General features: G+C 45.3%; 1 long non-coding RNA gene and 1 pseudogene across 1 annotated transcript; both read right to left on the reverse strand.

The window, feature by feature from the left end:
• Window positions 1-5934: 5934 nt before the first annotated feature.
• Window positions 5935-11051, reverse strand: LOC138818257 (uncharacterized). Its single transcript, XR_011369025.1, has 2 exons — window positions 10572-11051; window positions 5935-6175 (listed from the first exon to the last, which is right to left on the reverse strand). It is a non-coding gene; the product is annotated as an uncharacterized lncRNA (long non-coding RNA).
• Window positions 11052-13043: 1992 nt separating this feature from the next.
• LOC138818259 (pre-mRNA-splicing factor ISY1 homolog pseudogene) lies at window positions 13044-13915 on the reverse strand (annotated as a pseudogene).
• Window positions 13916-20304: the final 6389 nt, after the last annotated feature.

Raw genomic sequence — 20304 nt, forward strand, 5'->3', positions numbered from 1 at the left:
CAGAGATACACTGAGTCTCCGGTTGGATTTCATTAGCCCCTACATACTGTGGTAGCCAAGACCAAAGGAAGGAGGGTGAGGGAGTCACAGAGATGAATTAAGATGACTTGTTCTCAAGGGACAAGAAGAAAAGGGAGAGATATAAAGTCCTTAGGGGTGAGTCAGTTATTGTGCAAAGTACCACACAAACAAACAAATACATAAATAAAAATTTAAAAAAGACTAAGCAGGTACTTGAAATTTCTAGGTGTGAAGATATAGCACTTGGTACCTATTTTCTCTTCTGTCCCAAAAGTCTCCAAACTGTGCCAGATAATTATGAAAAGCTAGTCATTGGAGCAGAAATCTGGAAGTGCTGCAAACTTGGAAGCATAAGAGCTTCAGGAACACAGCACACATACAAGTTGGAGAAAAGCTATCTCATGTGGGAATCTTTCTTCCTTGAAGACTTGTAGGGAAATGGAAAGGAGTTAGAGATAGAATAACAGCAGACTCCAGCTCATCACTTCCCCAGTCAGGCTTGGGAAACTCTAGTCGCTGGGTCATATAGGCCCTCACAATCACTTGGTCTAGGATGAGGTGGCCCCGTTTGCTTCTTGCTGGGTTTGTGCCCTTTCTGTACATACTGATAATTTTGCATAGCTTGTCAATGATGTAATGATATCCAAATAGTTCTTAGCAGAAGAAAGATTCCCTACTCCTGAGTGAAGGCAAGAGTATGAGGTCATTCAAAGCAGGCCCTGTGCAGAGACTCCCAGACAAACATTTGGTCTGGAAGAAGAATGGAGAATCCTCTGCTCATGGGGCCTCTGTGGACTCTGCCCAGGCTCACCTTGACTCCTCTCAAAAACAACCTGTCCTAGTAAAGACTTCCATTCACAAGCAAGTGAAATAGAATTCTCTTTTGAATAATAAAAATAGGATTGTGGCCAACATAGTTTTAATCTAAACTATCAATTTCAAAAGGGAGCGTGGGATTCTAAATGCTCAGGAATTTCAAGAAAACAATGACATGAAAAAATGACACCAGGGTGAGGAAGGTGGCTCAGTGGTAGAGTGCTTGCCTTGCATGCCAGAGGCCCTGGGTTCGATTCCTCAGCACCACATAAGCAAAAAGAAAAAAGCCGGAAATGGTGCTGTGGCTCAAGTGGTAGAGCGCTAGCCTTAAGCTGAAGAGCTGAGGGACAGCACCCAGGCCCAGAGTTCAGGCCACACGACCGGACACACACACACACACACACACACACACACACACACACACACACACACACACACAAAAGAGACACCAACTCAAGAACTAGGTGAGGAAACAGTGCTAATAGGAGAGGGACAGAGAAGATCTCACACTCTAATTGGACAATGCGGTAGTTGTTAGGTGCGCTTTCTGCCAGATTATTAAAGCAGAGCTGGGTAGGAGTGTGTTCTGAGAGCTACCTGCCAAATGCAGCTGTTTCAGAGGCCTGTTTGGGCCTGAGCCCAAGATGGAATTTATGCAAGAGAACTTTCTCTGAAATGACAAATAGGTGCATTCTTTCTAAACTTTGACAATGTGGATAAAAGAGATGGTTTATACTGAAAACTATTGAATTACTGTGAAAGAAATATTTTTGAAAGAGATTTCCTGTTTCAGGGAAAGCAATAGCTGCCAAAATGGGAGTCATTTTTATTTTAGGATAATTTGAGGACAAAGTTGAAAAATTGATCAATTGTTCAGAGAATAGGTTTTCAACCTTCTAAAAATATGCTTTTCTTTTTTCTTGTTTTTTTTTTTTTTTGTGTGGGGGAGGGCTTGAACTCTGGACTTGGGCACTGTCCCTGTGCTCTTCAGCTCAAGGCGAGCTCTGTATTGCTTGAGCCACAGAGTCACTTCTGGTTTTTTAGTGGTTTATTGGAGATAAGAGTCTCACGGACTTTTCTGCCTGGGCTGGCTTTGAACTGTGATTCTCAGATCTCAGCCACCTGAGTAACTAGGATTACAGGCTTGAGCCACCTGTTCCCAGCTCTTTTTAATTCTTTTGCTGGTCCTGGGGTTTGAATTCAAGGCCTGGGTGCTGTCCCTGAGCTTCTTTTGCTCAAGGCTATTGCTCTACCACTTGAGCCACAGTGCTATTTCCAGCTCTTCCTGAGTAGTTTATTGGCAATAAGAGTCTCATGGACTTTCTTGCCTGGGATAACTTCGAATTGCAATCCTCACATCTCCGCCTCCTGAGTAGCCAGGATTACAGACCTGAGTCACTGGTGTCCAGCATTATTTATTAAGGCATTGTAGTGAGATCATTTTGTCTGATTCACTTAAGTTATAAATTGCTGAATTGCTTAAAAAAAGCCTAAAACTTAAAATGAGTGAGTTTTTAAGTGTCCTTCAGGATTTTATGACTGGTTAGCTGAACATCAGTGGCTCATGCTTGTAATCCTAACTACTCAGGAGGCTGAGATCTCAGAATTACAGTTCCGGGTCAGCCTAGGCAGGAAAGTCTGTTTGGCTTTTATTTCCAATTCACCACCAAAAATCCTGGAAATGGAACTGTGGCTCAAGTAGTAGAGCACCAGTATTAAGCTAAAAAGCTCAGGGACAGCACCCAGACCCTGACTTTAAGCCTTAGGACTGAAACAACAATAAAAAAAAAGATTTTATGACTGGTTGCAGACATTCATCTTCACTGAGGATTAGGAGAAGGCTTCATGTGTCCTGAGGAAAATACCTTGAGAGATTTGGGAGGTTTTATGCATCATAGCAGGAGTGAACCGTAGTTGAATCCTAAACCTTAGCTGAATTGTGAATATCCCTTGAATAAACTAGTATCATTAAATTGGAGAAGCTAGAGAAGTCTTAGGAGCAACATTCAGATGGGGTAAAAGTTTCACTATGGGCTCTGTCCAATTTATATTCAGAGTGCAGACTTTTTTCCATATAATTTTCCTTCCTTCCTTCCTTCCTTCCTTGCTTCCTTCCTTCCTTCCTTGTTTCCTTTTCTTCATTTCTTGCTTGCTTGCTTTTTCTCCCTCTTTCAACTTTACTTTGTTAAAAATAATAAAGTTTTGTTGAACTATACTCTTATTGTATATTTTCAAAATGGTTCTTTTTAGGAAAGTGGTAACTGCATTTTCTTGGCAGTTGTGTTCTTCATTTTCTCCTAAAGTACTGCTTAGTGTGTGTGTGTGTGTGTGTGTGTGTGTGTGTGTGAGTGTGTGTGTGTGTGTGTGTGTGTGTGTGTCCCCGTCGTGGGGCCTGAATTATGGCCTGGGCGCTGTCCCTCAGCTCTTCAGCTCAAGGCTAGGGTTCTACCACTTGAACCAAGCCTCTTTTCTGCCTTTTTCTGCTTATCTGGTGTTGAGGAATTGAACACAGAGCCTCATGCATGCAAGGCAAGACTTAACCACTAAACCACCTTTCCAGCCCCTATTACTACTTTTAAGTAGTTATGCAAGAGGGTTATGCATATGGGTTTATTAGTACAGTGCATGTGGATCAATGTTACTCTTCCCATCAGACAATTAGGGCAATTATCTTGGCCACTGGCCCTTGAACAGGTGAAAAAGACAATGGTTATAGGGCTGGATAAAAACACATTCTGTTCAAAAGCAGAATGGAAGAACTAGAGAGAAGGGGTAGAAGAGATAGTACACTGAATAATTTTCTGTTTGGAGGCAGATGATGGGAATGTGCTGGAGATGAATTCAGGATAATGGTGCCACAGAGAGGACCAGGAGTCTAACACGAATGGTGTCATCCTTTTCATTTCCTGTGCAGGTCGCTGACTTGGGGGAAGATGTAGGTGTAACTATGTTGGCCTCCAGGTGCCAAGAAAGCAGACCAAGTTCAGTATTTCTTTGACCAACACAGAAAGAGAAAAACTTGCTCATTTGTGCATCTCTCCATCCCACATGGCTATCTCCTGGACCACACTTGAATTTCTCTTATTGTCCCAGCCCTTCCTTCAGTTGAGGCAGGACACCTTTTCATTATTTCCAGACTCACTTTACTATAATAACTTTTATGAGTTATAGATTTATGTTGTTTAAGTCATCTAGTCTATGTGCTGTTGCTAGGGCAGACCCAGGCTGAATAAAGCACTGTTCTTCCCACATGCATTTTTGTCTCTGCCTTAATCCATTCTCTGCCCAATAGTACAGTCAGCCTTAGCAACAAAAGTGACCAGCAGATTCCCTTGCTTAGAACATTTCAGGGGAAGCACAAAACATGTAAAAAACATACAGTGCCTTTCTGGTAATGTGCTCAGATTCTGTGAGATAACTCTCCAGGGCGTCCAAATGTGGGGTTTTGCACGGTCCACTTATTTATCCAGTGTTGGTATTCTCATACTTCATCCACATTGACTTTTTTTTTGCCAGTTGTGTGACTTGAATTCAGGGCCTGGGCTCTGTCCCTGAGCCATTTTACTCAAGGCTAGCACTCTACTCATTTGAGCTACAGCTTCACTTCCAGTTTTTAGATGATTAACTGGAGATGAGAGTCTTACAGACTTTCCTGACTGGGCTAGCTTCGAACTGTGATTCTCAGATCTCAACCTCCTGAATAGTGTAGGATTCTAGGCATGAGCCACCAGTGCTCTGCCACATTGACTTGCAAGGTGCCTCCTATACTGCGATTTCTATAGACTTCCTACAAAGGCATGTGTTTGCTGAGAATCCTCACTATCACCAATCTACTTCCTTTCCTTGCTTGAGTCTCACATTGCCTCACTCACCTGAACGTCAGGCCTCATCTCAGGAGGAGCCCATGGAGAGCAGCTATCTACTGCAATCTCCTCTCCTTCCCCAGCTATTATATTCCTTAGTTTTATCCATTTAAATCTATCGTCTTAGAATGGAAGTGCCAGAAGGGCACATGCCACGTTTCTCTATCTGTCTCCTCTCAGTCTCTCAGTCTCTCAGTCTCTCAGTCTCTCAGTCTCTCAGTCTCTCAGTCTCTCTCTCTCTCTCTCTCTCTCTCTCTCTCTCTCTCTCTCTCTCTCTCTCTCTCTCTGTCGGTATCCTCTCAGTCTCTGTCTCGCTCTGTCTCTCTCTCTCCCCCCAAGTCATTGAGAACTGGGACAGATAGGAGAAGCCTTATTTCTAACACAGGAAAGATGAACAAACTCATGACAATTTTGAGTTGGGACAGAATTCTGAAGCCATTTACTAAAGTTATTATAAATACATGGGTTCTGTTTGGAGCCCAATAAGTGTTTTTACTGAATGGATTGAGAATGAGTGTTTGTGAGTGCTTGATCAATACCTGTCATCATCACTGATTAAAAATATAACAGGCCAGTTGCACACTTAAGGAGTTTCATGGTGACATTCAGTTAAGGTCCCACTACTCTTATTTTAAAATTCTGAACCTCCAGGAAGAGCAAAACATCTGTGTTTAAATCTGACTACCTCTCCACCCATTGACAATGACCAAAGCACAAGTTTGTTTTTTTTTGTTTTTTTGTTTTTTCTTTTTGGTGCTAATCCTGGGGCTTGAACTCAGGGCCTGGGTACGGTCTCTGGACTTTTTCGCTAAGGCGATTACAACTTGAGCCATAGCTCTACTTCAAGTTTTTCTGGTGCTTAATTGGAGACAGGAGTCTCATGGACATTCCTGCCCAGGCTGGCTTCAAATGTGATTGTCAGATCTTTCTCTAGTCACCTGTCCCTACTTGCTCTCTTTTTTCCTCCCATCAGGAGACTGATACGGGTGGGCCCTACAGAGGAGATCTGGGGTGAACTTCCCTATACACTCAAGTGTCCATGAAAATGGGCCATGTGTTCAGAGTCCAGGCCCTGCCCAAGTTGTCTGACAAAAGGTGCAGATCATCAATCCACTTGGAGTCTGCTTCCCACCAACAGTACAATACATGGACCCCATGGCTGAATGTCCCGAGCTCCAACCAGTACTGAGACAGGATTGTTCCATCTGCAGTGGACAAAGGCTGACACACTAAGTCTACCTGATTTGTAGATTTATCTCACAGGGGTTTGACCAAGTACAATTAAAAAAAGAAAAAGAAATTTCAGTCACTGAAGTTGAAACTCCCAGTGCACATTCTGAAGCTGGGTGGAGGCAGGCACTCAAGGCAGCACTGGCCTGTGGTCAGTTGTGTCTACATCCTTGTATCAGCTGCTGAGTGTGTGTCTCCCTGGCCGTCAGTTTATGAAAATTTGCTTCCAAAAAATCTAGCAGGGCCTGAAAAGCAAGGTAAAAGTGAATGTGTTTTGCTGAAATGATCAAGTGGAAATTTTACATTTGTTGAAAAGTGGCATGACTCTATAGAAAAATGAACCACACATCCACAGTACAAGACTAAACCCTTTGCACCCTGCACATGCCCAGTGTTTCCTCAATGGCAGGCTCCTTGCTACCACAAACCTGAAGACAGTAAGGTGGAGTGAGCAGATGTTGCTTTTTTGTGACTCTGTTGATGTGACTTTTCTATCAGTGTCTATCAGCAGACTGTTGTAGTAGAACTCCACAGAATTAAGTCATTTTGTCTTTGTGCAGTGTTTCCAGTTAGGGGTAGTTTTTAGTCTATGCTGTTTTGCATAGACTAACAACTTAGGGGCATGCAAGGATTTATATTCAATAGCCAGGTGGTGAGATGAGCCCGTATCCATGACAACAGGACATTGTCCACCCTACAGTGACATTCCTGACCACCAGTGAATTCCTTCAGGATACCCGACAGCGTGTCTAAATGTCTTCATCAGGAAAATGAGGTTTGGAGATGTACTGTTAAGAGCATTGTTAATATTGGAATGAACCTGAGGATTGGAGAATGTTTCTCCCCCTTGGCAGCAGGAACCCTAGAATCTCTACTGGGATATCAAATGGTATCTAACTTTTGGTTTGTTTTGTTTGTTTTTAACCTAATCTGTGGTTGGTAAGGAAAGACACTGAATGACTAGATTTCACCCCAAGAGACCACAGAGAAGGTGGATGAAAGAAGGATAAAACTTCAGCCATCTTGATTGCATGGGGCAGAGTAGACCACAGGTTACAGGGAGATGGACTACAGTAGTCGCATCACCTGACTGCTCACTCATGGCTGAACTGAAGATGAGGACTCTGCAAGCCTTAGCTAGACAGCTGTTGACCAGATCCATATTTCTCACTTCGTGCATCTCATTGTACCACTAGCAAACTCACCACTGACTGGTTGCTTTTAAAATATTCTCTTAAAGTGTGGCTGAAATTAGGAAAGCAACTCCATTTGTAATAGCCCCACAAAAAATAAAATACCTAGGAATTAACTTAACCAAAGAAGTGAAGGACCTCTATGATGAAAACTTTAAAATCTTGAAAAAGGAAATCAACACAGAACTTAAAAAATGGCAAAACCTCCCATGCTCCTGGATTGGAAAGATTAACATCATGAAAATGGCAATACTTCCCAAGGCTATCTACAAATTCAACGCGATACCTATCAAAATTCCACCCTCATTCTTCAAGGAAATAGAGGAGGCAATCCAAAAATTCATATGGAACAATAAAAGACCCCGAATAGCAAAAACGCTCCTCAACGGAAAGAACACTGCTAGAGGAATATCAATACCAAATTGATATTTGGTATATATAAACTCTACTATAAAGCCATAGTAATCAAAACAGCTTGGTATTGGCATAAGAACAGACCTCAGGATCAATGGAATAGAATTGAAAACCCAGAAATGAACCTACAGACCTATAGCCATCTAATCTTCGATAAGGAAGCTAAAACAATAGAATGGAAGAAAGACAGCCTCTTCAGTAAATGGTGCTGGCAAAATTGGTTAACTACATGTAGAAAACTAAAGCTAGATCCTTATATATCACCCTGCACCAGAATCAACTCCAAATGGATCAAAGACCTTGAACTCAAAGCAGACACTCTGAAAACATTACAGGATGGAATAGGAGAAACCCTAGGTCTCCTTGGCTCAGGCCGAAATTTTCTGAATAGAGACCCGGAAGCACAACAAATCAAAGAAAGGTTGGACAAATGGGATTGCATAAGATTGCAGAGCTTCTGCAGGGCAAATGACATAGCTAGCAAGATCAATAGAAAGCCCACCGATTGGGAGAAGATCTTTACTAGCCATACAACGGACAAGGGTCTCATATCTAAAATATACTTGGAACTCAAAAAATTAAACCACCCAACAACAAATCCTCAAAGAAACAACTGCCCAATAAATAAGTGGGCGAAAGACTTAAAGAGAAGCTTCTCTGAAGAAGAAAGAAGGATGGCCAATAGACACATGAAGAAATGTTCAACATCCCTAGCCATAAAAGAAATGCAAATCAAAACAACATTGAGATATCACCTCACTCCAGTTAGAACAGCAAAAATCAAGAACTCTAACAACAACAGATGCTGGAGGGGATGTGGACAGAAAGGAACCTTACTTCATTGTTGGTGGGAATGTAAACTTGTTCAACCACTTTGGAAAGCAGTATGGAGGTTCCTCAAAAGACTTCACATAGATCTCCCCTATGATCCAGCAATCCCACTTTTGGGCATTTACCCAAATGTTTACAAACAAGACCACACTAAAGCTACCAGCACAACTATGTTTATTGCAGCATTATTTACCATAGCTAAGATATGGAACCAACCCAGATGCCCCTCAGTAGATGAATGGATCAAGAAAATGTGGTATATATACACAGTGGAATTCTATGCCTCCATCAGAAAGAATGACATTTCCCCATTTGTTAGGAAATGGAAAGGTTTGGAAAAAATTATATTAAGTGAACTAAGCCAGGCCCAAAGAAGCATAGGTCCCATGGTTTCCCTTATTTGCAATATCTAGTATAGGTATGAGTCAAGCGGAAAAGGTCAGATAATGTGATGTTAGGAAAATGAACCCTTAAATATGTATTTTAATGTTTTCGTTTCTTTCATGCATGTGTTTCTAACGCATTTACAAGATTATTTCTTTGTTGCTTTGTATGTCCCTCCCCCACAGTGTAACCCCCACTTTCACTATATTTGATGTCAGTATAACATGTGGAGGAGATGGGGACAAACAAGTCGTTTAAGGATTCAGGTGGACCTGTTGCAACAATGAGAAGTACAAAATGTCATGTCAAAACCAGCTTTACAATGTCGGTGTGGGGGGGGAGGGGGGTATAATTGGGTGGGGGGAGGGGGGTAAAATTGGGTGGGGGGAGGGGGGAGGCGGGGAAGGGAAGTGAAGGGTAAACAAAGGAGGAGGCTGCAATGCTTGGTAAGAAAAGTATGCATTATCCTGCCCATGTAATTGTAGCCCCTCTGTACAGTATGTTCCCAAATAAAATAAAATACAATTAAAAAAAAATATTCTCTTGTCATTTTCAGCCACTGTTGACAGTTATTATGATGGCATTACTATTCAGTTCCTTTCTTTTCCTAGAATCCTCCTACTTTTAAGTACTTGGCTTGTAAGCTACCTTGGACTCAGGCATTCCCACTTGTAAGCCTGCCTCCCTATATTCAGGACCTAGATCACTGATATTTCTTAGTAATGCATTAGTATGCATGGAACAAAATGGAGGAAATCAATTTAAATTCTATATATTTATATCTTTTTTTTTTTTGGGTCCGGTCGTGGGGCCTGAACTCTGGGTCTGGGTGCTGTCCCTCAGCTCTTCAGCTCAAGGCTAGTGCTTTACCACTTGAGCCAAAGCACCACTTCTGGCTTTTTTCTTTTTTCTTATGTGTGCTGAGGAATCGAACCCAGGGCCTCATGCATGCAAGGCAAGTGCTCTACAACTGAGCCACCTTCCCAGCCCCTAAATTCTATATATTTATTTATTTCCACGTATATGTATATATTAGAATTCTACTCACTAAAATATTTACTGAACTAATACGAGTTTTTACATATTATAAGGCAGTTTAGCTGTTAGTCCTATCACACTATTTAGTTGAATTTGCATTAATATTTTTTCCTTCATTTTAAGTGTAGCTAACCTATATTCCCTTACCCTATATTTGGGCCTAGATCATCCTAGATTACTAGGAATGCATTAGTATGTGTGGAACAAAACTGTGGAAATCAATTTAAATTCTGTATATTTATATCTTTTTTGGGGGGGTCGGTTGTGGGGCCTGAACTCTGGGCCTGGGCGCTGTCCCTCAGCTCTTCAGCTCAAGGCTAGCGCTCTACCACTTGAGCCAAAGCGCCACTTCCGGCTTTCTTTTTGCTTCTGTGGTGCTGAGGAATCGAACCCAGGGCCTCATGCATGCAAGGAAAGTGCTCTACCACTGAGCCACCTTCCCCACCCATAAATTCTACATATTTTTATCTTAAGCTGATATATTAACTTTTAGTTCCAAGCTGTAAACATTTTCAGTTACTGAAATGATAGAATCAACATGAAAAAAACTGAGCTACCTTGCATTCCATTTTTTCCTACTAAAGCTGGGGCTTGTTCTACACCTACAAAACTCATTTCAAGTACTCAATAGTGGCTAGCAAACAGGGTTAAAATTTAAATCGTGTGTATGTGTGTATGTGCAGGAGCGTGCATGAGAGAGAAAGAGGGAGAGGGAGAAAGACAGAGAGCATTGCCTTGTTCTCCCCTAGACTCTGATCCCTCAAGGCTTGAGCTTCCTTACCACCTTCACCATTAGCAGCGAATGCCTAGCCAGCACCCGGGCCTTTTCCAGAGAAGCAGGGATTTCCGCATTTGCACAGCACAGGTGTTTCTCCTGAATGTTCCAGCAGCTGTCATTCCTCTGTGCCAGCTAGGCTGGGCGTCACTGCTTTGAAAATAGGTTGTTTGGATGAAAGAATTTAACCTAAATCCAGTTCCCGGCAGGTGGGGGAACACATGGCTTTCTATGCAAGGTGCAAACTTCAGGAGGTCGCTGCTTGGTCCAGTGACTGAGCACACGCAGGGCAACCGGCTCTGTGTTGTTTCTGCCCTGCCGAAGGGGAGGAGCTGAGTGAAGCCCCGCATGGAAGCCTGCGCAGAGCTGCAGGCGCTGCTGGCGGCCCAGGCGGCTCCGGGGGCGGAGGTGGCCGGCGGCCGGCCTTCTCCCTGCGCCCTCGGTGCGTGCGCGCAGTCTGGGCGCGGGCTGTGGCCGTTCCCTCCGTTTGAGGTTGGGAAGTGGGGAAGTCGGGCCCCGCCCTCGGCGCGGTGGGCGGCGGGCGGGGGCGCGAGCGCCAGGCGGGCGGGCGGGGCCGGCGGTTGGCGGGAGTTCGGGGGGAGCGCGCGGTGCTCTGCGCGGGTGCAGACGGAGGCTGCGGCCGAGGAAGAGGAGGTGAGAGCCGGGGCGGCGCCGCCCGACCCGCAGAGTGAGTGCGTGTGCCCTGCAAGCGGAGCTGGGGGACCGGCGTGGAGCAGCGATTCGCCACCCGCCGGGCCGGGCCGCAGAGCCGCGGGGCCTCAGTGCACTGCGGGGGGAGGTCGGGGCTCCGGATGCCGGGAAACCCCGCCGCCGCCGCCGCCGCCGCCGCCGCTGTCCGGAGACCACGGGCAGGTTCATGGTTTTCTGGCCCGCGCCGCGCGGGGTCGCTGACCTCGGGCCGGCGGACCGGGGAGAGGGCTCCCGGGGCCGGCGTGGAGGGGCCTGGACCGGGTGTGGGCGTGGAGGGCTCCGGGGTGCGCGGGAGGGGACCGGCGTGGGGCGGTGGGGATGGCGGGCAGGGGGCTCCAGGGCGGACGCGGAGGGGGTCGGAGCCGGGCAGGGGCCGGGTGATCAGCGGAGAGGGCGCCCGTGCCTGTGACGCGTCCCGGGACGCCGCAGGACGGAGACCCCAGCGAGACGTGTGCACCGGGACCGGCTCGCGGGGCGTCAGGACGGCCGAGTCCGGAGCTCCGGGCAGCTGCTCCGGGACGCGGCTGACAGGGGCCTGGGCCGCGCTCGTGGTTGTGTGTAGCCCAGAAGCAACCCGGGAGCGCGTACCGGGCCGGCCGCGGTGGATGAGGCCGAGGAGGCACAGGGGGCGCCGTGGACAGCTGCGATCCCCGCTAATTCCCGCTCCTGGGGATGCGTCGGGGGTCCCGCTGGGGTCCGGGCTGGAGGCGTGGACCCGCCAGGCGCACCCCGCAGGACGAGGCAGTAATGCCAGGGGACTCGAGCCCGAGCGCAGAGCATGGCCCGGCGGCCCTGGGACGGTTTCCAGGGCTGAGGGAGTAATGCCTCCTGTCCCGGGCTGAGCATGGGGCCAGGAAAGTCGGGGGCCTGGAAAGTCGGGAGCCGCGCGTGGGAGCGTGAGGCCAGTGCAAGTGTGGCTGAGGGCGTCTCCCCTCCCACTGATCCTGTCTGTGCAGGGGCCCCTTGAAGCTGGCCAGGAGGGTCAGGAGCCTTTGATTTCAGAAGCAGCCTGGCTTATTGCCAAAGGGCCTTCCTCCAGCAGGGCAGGTTTCTAGAGGAAAACACCTTAAAATGTTTACACACTGGATGGATTCTGCCTTTACGTATGGAGCACTCTTAGTAGGTGCTTCTTAAATGTCTGTTGACTGCAGAGATGCACACTTCATGGGCCGACCTTATGTCACCTCGGTATAGTTACCTGAGGGAACAAAGTGCAGCCACAGAGGTTTCCTTTCTTATAAAAATCTTTAATGAAAATAGCTATCTACAGAGCAGATAATAAAACAGATGCTTCTAGCTCCAATTCCCTTCCCCCAGCCAGGCACAGAGGTAAAGCAGATACTTCAGGTGGCTCTGGCTAATAGAAACTGAGATTCCGTTTCCAAGAGAAGATAGGGGAAAAATCACATTTTTTTATGCTGCCTCTGTAGTTGATTCTCCTCTTTTCAAAGTCATGGAGTAAGACACTTAGCTAGGTGGCAACCTGTTTTACATATCCCTATATAAAACGAATGGATTCATAGGGTAGCAAAGACATTTGTATGAAGTTGGTGGCCAGGGTGTTCAGCACCCTGACAGCTACCGGGAGACAAAGGGACAGAATCCTACCCTCAGACCAGCTGATGAGGCAGAAAAAGGTGCAAGGACAAAGGATGGGAAAGGAGGCCAGGTGGTGCCTGCCACAGCTGCATGTGCAGGTAGTCCTGGGAAGGGCGGTCACTGGCATCCACGATATCCTCCAGACTCCAATGAGAACACCCACTTGTCCTAATATCCCAGGAGCCTCTTGGCTTCTTCACTTTGAACCTGAAGGGTCTCCCTGGCTTATTTCTGAAGCAGTTTCATTTTCTTCCTTTGCACCAGGGCCTCTTCAGTCTCCTGCTGTGATGGCACAGGAACAGGAGCAATGAACTTCAGCTGCCCATCCTCCCCTCCCTTCTCCAGGCTGCCTTCCTCATCATACTCCTCCTCAGTGACAGCATAAATGTTGATCTCCTCTTCCTCCTCCTCCTCCTTTTTCACCTCTTGCCAGCCGAGCCTCTCTCTCTGCTTTCCATTTTTCCACCAGCTCAGCTCTGTTTCTTTTCATATTCTTGCTCCAAAGGTACAATAACACCATCATCTTCATCTAGGTAACCATAGTATTCAAAATCAATTGCCTTCATCAGCTCAGCACGTGTCTTTCTGGGAGGAGGAAGAGGTTCTTTTTCAAACAGCTCTCTAACACCAGGTAAATCCCTTGCTGCTCCAAAGTACTTGTAACCTCGGTTTCCTGGGACTGCTTTCCCTTCATGATCCAGCATTTTAGGACCAACTTTCCCATAACCAGGGCCGTCAAGTTCTTTTATCTGCACCTTCCAGTGACCTTTTTCTCTTAACAGCTTATTGATCTCATCATTCCGGTTTCAAATTTGGAATTCACCCAAACCAGCATTCTGAATCTGAGCTACTTTTTTGGAGATTTCTCCAATAATCTGTCATCTCCATTTCTCTGCTTTGGGCAACTCTGTACATTCTGAAGCAAGGAAAGGTCTTCGTTCCTTCACTTTTCCCTCTTCCACCTGGGCTTGGCGAAATCTTGCTAAGGCCCTCATGGCCTTTTCTGCATTTCGGGCCATGGCACCAAGGTGCAGCCGACGTCTCCTAGGCCCTTCTTTTTTTTAAGTTTTCTTTAATAATCCAGGAAGTTCTAGGAATCTACACTTTTTGCCAACTTTGTAGTGACTCTGAGAATATTGAAATAAGAAAGACATAGCTGTTTCTGGTGGCTGTTGGTATAATCTGTAAAAGACACTATTTCTAAAGCTTAAAGCAAGAGCAGTAAATGTCAGTTATTGGCTTAACTTTAAAAAAAAATGCCTCTTAAGGCAATTTTTGTCTTCTGTACTAGAGTTTGAATTCAGAGCTTTGTGTTGCAAGGCAGGCACACTACCATGTGACCCAGGCCCTTAGTTCTTTATTTTCTGTAGTTATTTTTTGAGATAGGGTCTTACTTTTCATCCCTGATGGCGTGAATGGACTGGTGGTCCTGGGCTGGCAGGTGCACACTGCTGCTCCCTGCTGAATTTTCTGTTGAGGTGGGGTCTCAACATCTTTTTGGGCTGGGCTGACCTGAAACCTAGATCCTCTTGATTTTTTTGTCTGCTTATAGACCACAGCAGTGTGCTAGGCCCAAACATCGCCCTCCTGGAGGGATCAGAGACCCAAGACCATGCTTTTCACTGTGGTGATACAGAATTACTTAGTTACTGCACTTAGAAGTAAATCTATTTGCTAGTTTAGAACTTTGAAGATTTTTGGAAATTTACTCTGGTATGCCTTCCTTTTCCTATTTTATGCTGAGCAGTTGTCATATGTTTGATTTTAATTAAGAGATTTGCAGAGACACTGGCAGATCTCTTTTGCTAGCAGCCACAGTGCTGCAGTATCTGATTCAATTAGGCATTTCAGCCAGTTGGGACTTGAGACCCTTTATCTAAAGAAACAAGCCAAGGGTTTCTAACTTCAGCACTATCAAAACGTAAGGAGGTGAAAGCCAGCCCTACATCCAAAGTTCCAGTGTGGTCCCTGGAAATTACCCGTCCCTCAGCCTTTTCAGTATGTCAGCGTTGTGTTTGCAGGCTACTAAGCAAAGCCAGCTCATGTGCAGCATGCACACAGGTTGCTCTTCTCAGTTAGTTCTGAGCATAATTTATGCTGTGTGAGTATAAGCTATCATGACCTACCTATGATAACCACAACTGAAGCCTGATATACAATTCACATGATATACAATTAAATTAATGGTGTCTTTGCAGTATATCTTCTAAAGTTTTGCAAAGTCAGTGCTCTGATAATTTGAGCACTTTTGTCACTGTCCTCAAGCCAAGGGAGGTGTGTGTGGGAGGTGATGGGAGAGTGGAGTCCGAGGAGTTAGAAGTGCATGTGGGCACAGGAACGCTAGCTCACCAAATGGACTCAACTGCAGGCACAACCTGATATAGTGGTGAGTGGAGAAATGAGTCACATGTATAAATAGAAGGAGATGCTGCTCAAGGTTTCTGAGGCCCTCTTCACTCCCCCCCACCCCCACTTCTCCTGTCTTCCAGAAATGGAGTAAGATTATTATTGAACTGCAATTTTAAGAATTGAGGCTACAGTTTGGGCTATTTTAGTTGTGAGAGTTAATAATATAGGAACAAAACTTTACCTCAGTTGAAAATGCTGGATTCTTGGTACTTGATCTGCTCCAGGGAGAACTGTATTTCTGCACAAAGAGCAGTATTTGGCGGGATGGTGGGTCGGTAAGCACTAGCACATGGGTTGGAGACCCAGTGTGGAGTTAGTTGATTCTTCCCCTGAGCAGGAACCCTTTTCCCTCGTGCAATTTGGAGAGTCTGCACGTAAACCCCCGCTTTCACTATATTTGATGTCAGTATAACTTGTGGAGGAGATGGGGACAAACAAGTCGTTTAAGGATCCAGGTGGACCTGTTGCAACAATGAGAAGTACAAAATGTCATGTCAAAAACGAGCTTTACAATGTCGGTGTGGGGGGGAAGGGGGAAGGATTGGGTGGGGGGGAGGGGGGAGGCTGGGAAGGGAGGTGAAGGGTAAACAAAGGAGGAGGCTGCAATGCTTGGTAAGAAATGTATGCATTATCCTGCCCATGTAATTGTAACCCCTCTGTACAGTATGTTCTCAAATAAAATAAAATTAAATTAAAAAAAAAAGTGTGCACATAATCCATCTCCTGACACCTAGGGCTTGGAGGAGTGAAATGTCTCGGGGGTATTTGGAGAGCATATCTGAGCCTAAATCCAATTCTTTTGATTCTTTTTTCTGCTACCCTTTTTCATCTTCTATATCTGATGTCTGAATGTACTGGTTGATTGCTTCTCTTGGTGGTTTTCCTGGACTTGCCAGCCTCAGAAACTAGAATGCTTGAGTCAGACTTTTCCTGCAGTAGCTTCTGGGGAGGATCATCATCATGCATGCTGATAGAAATGCTCAGTGGGCACCTGTAGTTGTTAGCACCTGTAATCCCAGCTACTCAAAGGCTGCAGCTGAGGATCATGAGGATGAAATTGGTGTGGTTCAGCTGAGGGAGTTGCTCAAGTTGCATGCCACCTTGACTTCAGTCCCCAGCACCATAAAAAAAACAAAAACAACACAAACAAAAAAAAAAGTGAATGCTGTTGCTTGTGAGGGATGGTTTCTGGGTTGCCATGGAAACCAGGGCTACCTGCTGCCACTGAGGCAGAACTCTGTAGAGCTGACTCCTCTTTGGATGTGCCATTCTTCAGATGACCCTGGCTTTCACCTTCCCCTAGGGACAGTGTGCCCATCAACCTAGCCCAGGATAGATGTACTCTGGCATGTGAGCCAGAGTGCAGTTTAAGTCATCAAAAGAACTATTTGCCGTATAGAACAAATGTATGTATGTGTGTGTGTGTGTGTGTGTGTGTGTGTGTGTGTGTGTGTGTGTGTGTGTGTGTGTGTGTGTGTGTGTGTGTTTCTTGTGCCAGTACTGGGGCTTGAACTCAGGGCTAAGTTCTCTCTTAGGTTTTTACTGGTGGTCTACCAGTTGAGACACATCTTCACTTCTGGCTTTTTGGTGGTCAATTAGAGATAAAGAGTCTCATGGACTTTCCTGTCCATGTTGGCTTGGAACAGGGATCCTCAGCTCTCAGCTTCCTGAATAGCTAGGATTACAGGCCACTGAGTCACGCTGAAGACAGGAGCATAGGCCCCAGGGTGCCTCTGCTATTTTCAACCATAGATGAATACAAATTCTGTTAGGCAGGATGGCTTTCCTCATGGGGGATGCTCAGGACTCTGGTAGCCTTCTTTCTCTACTTGCAGAACTGCCCTTGAAATTGGCCGTCTATTTCACAAAGTCTGAGTCTTAATGCTATTGACATTTCAAGCTTTATAACCAAAAAGTTTCCCTCCCCACTTCTGGGGACTGGCTTGCTCATGTGTTGGGATAACCAAAAAATGTGTCTACACTTTCCAGATTGTCTTCTCAGGGAGCAGCCTATTCCCTTTCCCACTCCTGCCTAGCTGAGAACCCCTGCTTTGTTCTGCCTAAGAAGTGAGAGCAGTTGTGTGATATCAGAGCATCTAGACTTCTGCAGCAGGTGGAAGCTGGGTTTTCATTCTTTGAGCCTAGAAGTAGGACTCCCATGTAGAGGATTCCCACTTGGCTGTTTGTTCTTTGTGTTCCTTTAATTTCCCTTGGGTTCTTTGCCCTTTGAGTTGCTTTATTTTCCTTAGGTTCTCCACATTTCCTCCCCAGTTTCCTTTACTCCTAAAAGGCCATTCATTGTCTTCCTAACACTCCCTAAATGCTTTGCAATTTGGACCTTCCCATTTCTTTCTCTTACTTACCTATATGATGGTGGAAGGGAGAAGTGGTGGCTGGTGAGTTTGAGTCTTAGTTTTCTAACAAGGTTTGGATTCTGAGTGCTTCTCACTGAGTTGACAGCTACCTTCAGAGGCTAAGAATAAGATGGATGGAGGAGGGTGGGTAACTGGCCCAGCGTGGCATACTTAGTGGTCTGAGTCAGAAAAGAAAGACATGTATAGGACAGGGGCAGTGAGTAAAGAGCCACATACCTCTTTCTCTGTCTCTCAAGTCCTCTTGGCTAGCTGGGTAATAAAGGATATTGGTACTTGGTCAGTGTCCCCAGTAGAAGGCTAGAGATACTTGTTTACTTGTTTAAATTAAATTATTTATTTTGGTTTGTCACTGGGACTTGAGCTTTTTTCTTTCAGGCTGGGACTCTACCATTTGAGGCATACCTTTCCTTCTTGCCCCCGGCTTTTTTTGTTTTTAATAAGTTTTTTATTGTAAAGATACTGTACAGAGGGGTTACAGTTACATGAGGAAGGTAATGAGTACATTTCCTGTCAAGCATTGTTGCCTTTGTTTTTCCCTTACCATCTCTTCCCTCCCACCTCCACAACTACACTCCCCCCCTCACCTAAATTGTAAACAACATAGTGTCTTGTATATCTAATTGTTATAATGGGTCAACCTGTATCCCTACTTAAACACTTTGTTTTTTCCCTTCCCCTCCCCAAATTAGACTGACATTAAATACAGTGAAAATAAGTGTTATACCGTGGGGGAGGAACATACAAAGCAACAAAAAAAATCATATGGAACAATAGCAAGAAAGAAAAAACCACTTGTGTCCCTATCTTGGGGTTCATTTTGTTAACATCATCTTTTCTGGTCATATGTACATAGCTTTTGACCTTTTCTGCTTGTCGCAGACATATACTAGTTTTTGCAAATAAAGGAAACCATGGAACCTATTTTTCTTTGGGCCTGGCTTACTTCCCTTAATATAATTTTTTCCAAGTCTTTCCATTTCCTAAGAAATGGGGCCCCAGGCTTTTTGCTGATTAATTGGAGCTAAGAGTCTCATGCACTTTTTTGTCCAGGGTGGCTTTGAACTGTGATTCTCAAACCTCACCTTCCTAAGTAGTTAGCATTACAAACATAAGCCACCAGCACCTGGTGGTCCCCCATTTGTGTAAAATCTTTACCCAGTTTGCCTGAGGGGATTTGTGTCCTAACCCAGCCACATTCTTTTCTTATATGATGACTTTCCTTTTGTTTACCTTCTCTGTCTGGCTATTGCATCTGGTGGCTTAAGCTGCATCCCTGGGCTGTTGATTAGCTGAGCCTCCCCAAGCAGCCTTCTCAAAAGTCACAGCCACCCACCTTCCTTCCTTCCTTCCTTCCTTCCTTCCTTCCTTCCTTCCTACCTTCCTTCCTTCCTTCCTTCCTTCCTACCTTCCTTCCTTCCTTCCTTCCTTCCTTCCTTCCTTCCTTCCTTCCTTCCTTCCTTCCTTCCTTCCTTCCTTCCTTCCTTCCTTTGTTCCATTTTCAGTTCGAAATTGCCAGGGTTTAGGATTCTGGCGTTCAGTGGCCCTGAAATCCTGTGTGAGCTATTTTTTTCCATGCGGCTACACACAATTAGCCTTGATTTTGAAGTGTAATGCATTTCCAAATAATTGTGTGTGTGTGTGTGTGTGTGTGTGTGTGTGTGTGTGTGTGTGTGCACTCGTGTGTGTGTGTGTGTGGCTTGTAAGTACAACCAGTTGAAGGGTTTGGGGCAGATTGCACATTTTTTGGCTGAGCAAGATGTGAATTCCAATAAGCCTTGGAAGGATGGTTTCTCCATAACTCCTGCCCACCCTGATCCATGCTGCCTCACCGTGGCCCAGACTTTTTCAGTGGATTCATGACCTAATTCTTTCTATGGCCACTTGTGGAAGTTACCCCTTAACATCTTGAACATTTTTGACTTGGGGGAATGAGACTCTTCTATATGCTAGTTGATAAATAGGTGCTGAGTGTGTCAGATGCACACACCTACACACACTCAAGCAGTTATACTTAGAATGGAAGGTGGTCAGCAGCAGAGAAACAATTCTGTCAACGACAGAATCCCATTTTCTCTGGTGTGTGTCGCTTTTACAGTAAGTTGGCTCAAATCTCCTCAATTAAAGCTTTGGCCAAGGACTGGGTGTGTTGGTACCACATCTAGCCTTCATTTAAGACCAATGACAGACTCTATTTTATTTTATTTTAGTTTTTTATTGTAAAAATACTGTACAGAGGAGTTACAATTACATGGGCAAGATAATGAGTACATTTCTTATCAAGCATTGTAGCCTCCTCCTTTGTTTCCCCTTCCCATCCCTTGCAAGCCTCCTCCCCCCACCCAATCCTCCCCCCAAATGACAGATTCTTTAGAAGTGCTTTCTCAGTTCCATTCCTCAGCTGAACCTGTTCTAGAAACCTTCACTCCATTCTGGTGGGAGAAATATGACAATACTTTATTTCTTCTAAGTGTTGGAGTTGTAGGTGACGATAATGTGCAAACCCAGCATGCATAAGGCTTTACTATTCCAGGCCTTCCAAAGTGGGGGTAGAGAGGAAGAAAAGAAAGCAATAAAAAAGAACTGTGAAGCATATACTGCATTTTGGCAGTGCTCATGGCTTGGACCTCACTGTTAGTAGTTTGTTG

This window comes from Dipodomys merriami, unplaced genomic scaffold, assembly GCF_024711535.1.
Source record: "Dipodomys merriami isolate MVZ:Mamm:240054 unplaced genomic scaffold, mDipMer1.0.p SCAF_722, whole genome shotgun sequence".
In the NCBI taxonomy this organism is placed as follows: Eukaryota; Metazoa; Chordata; class Mammalia; order Rodentia; family Heteromyidae; genus Dipodomys; species Dipodomys merriami.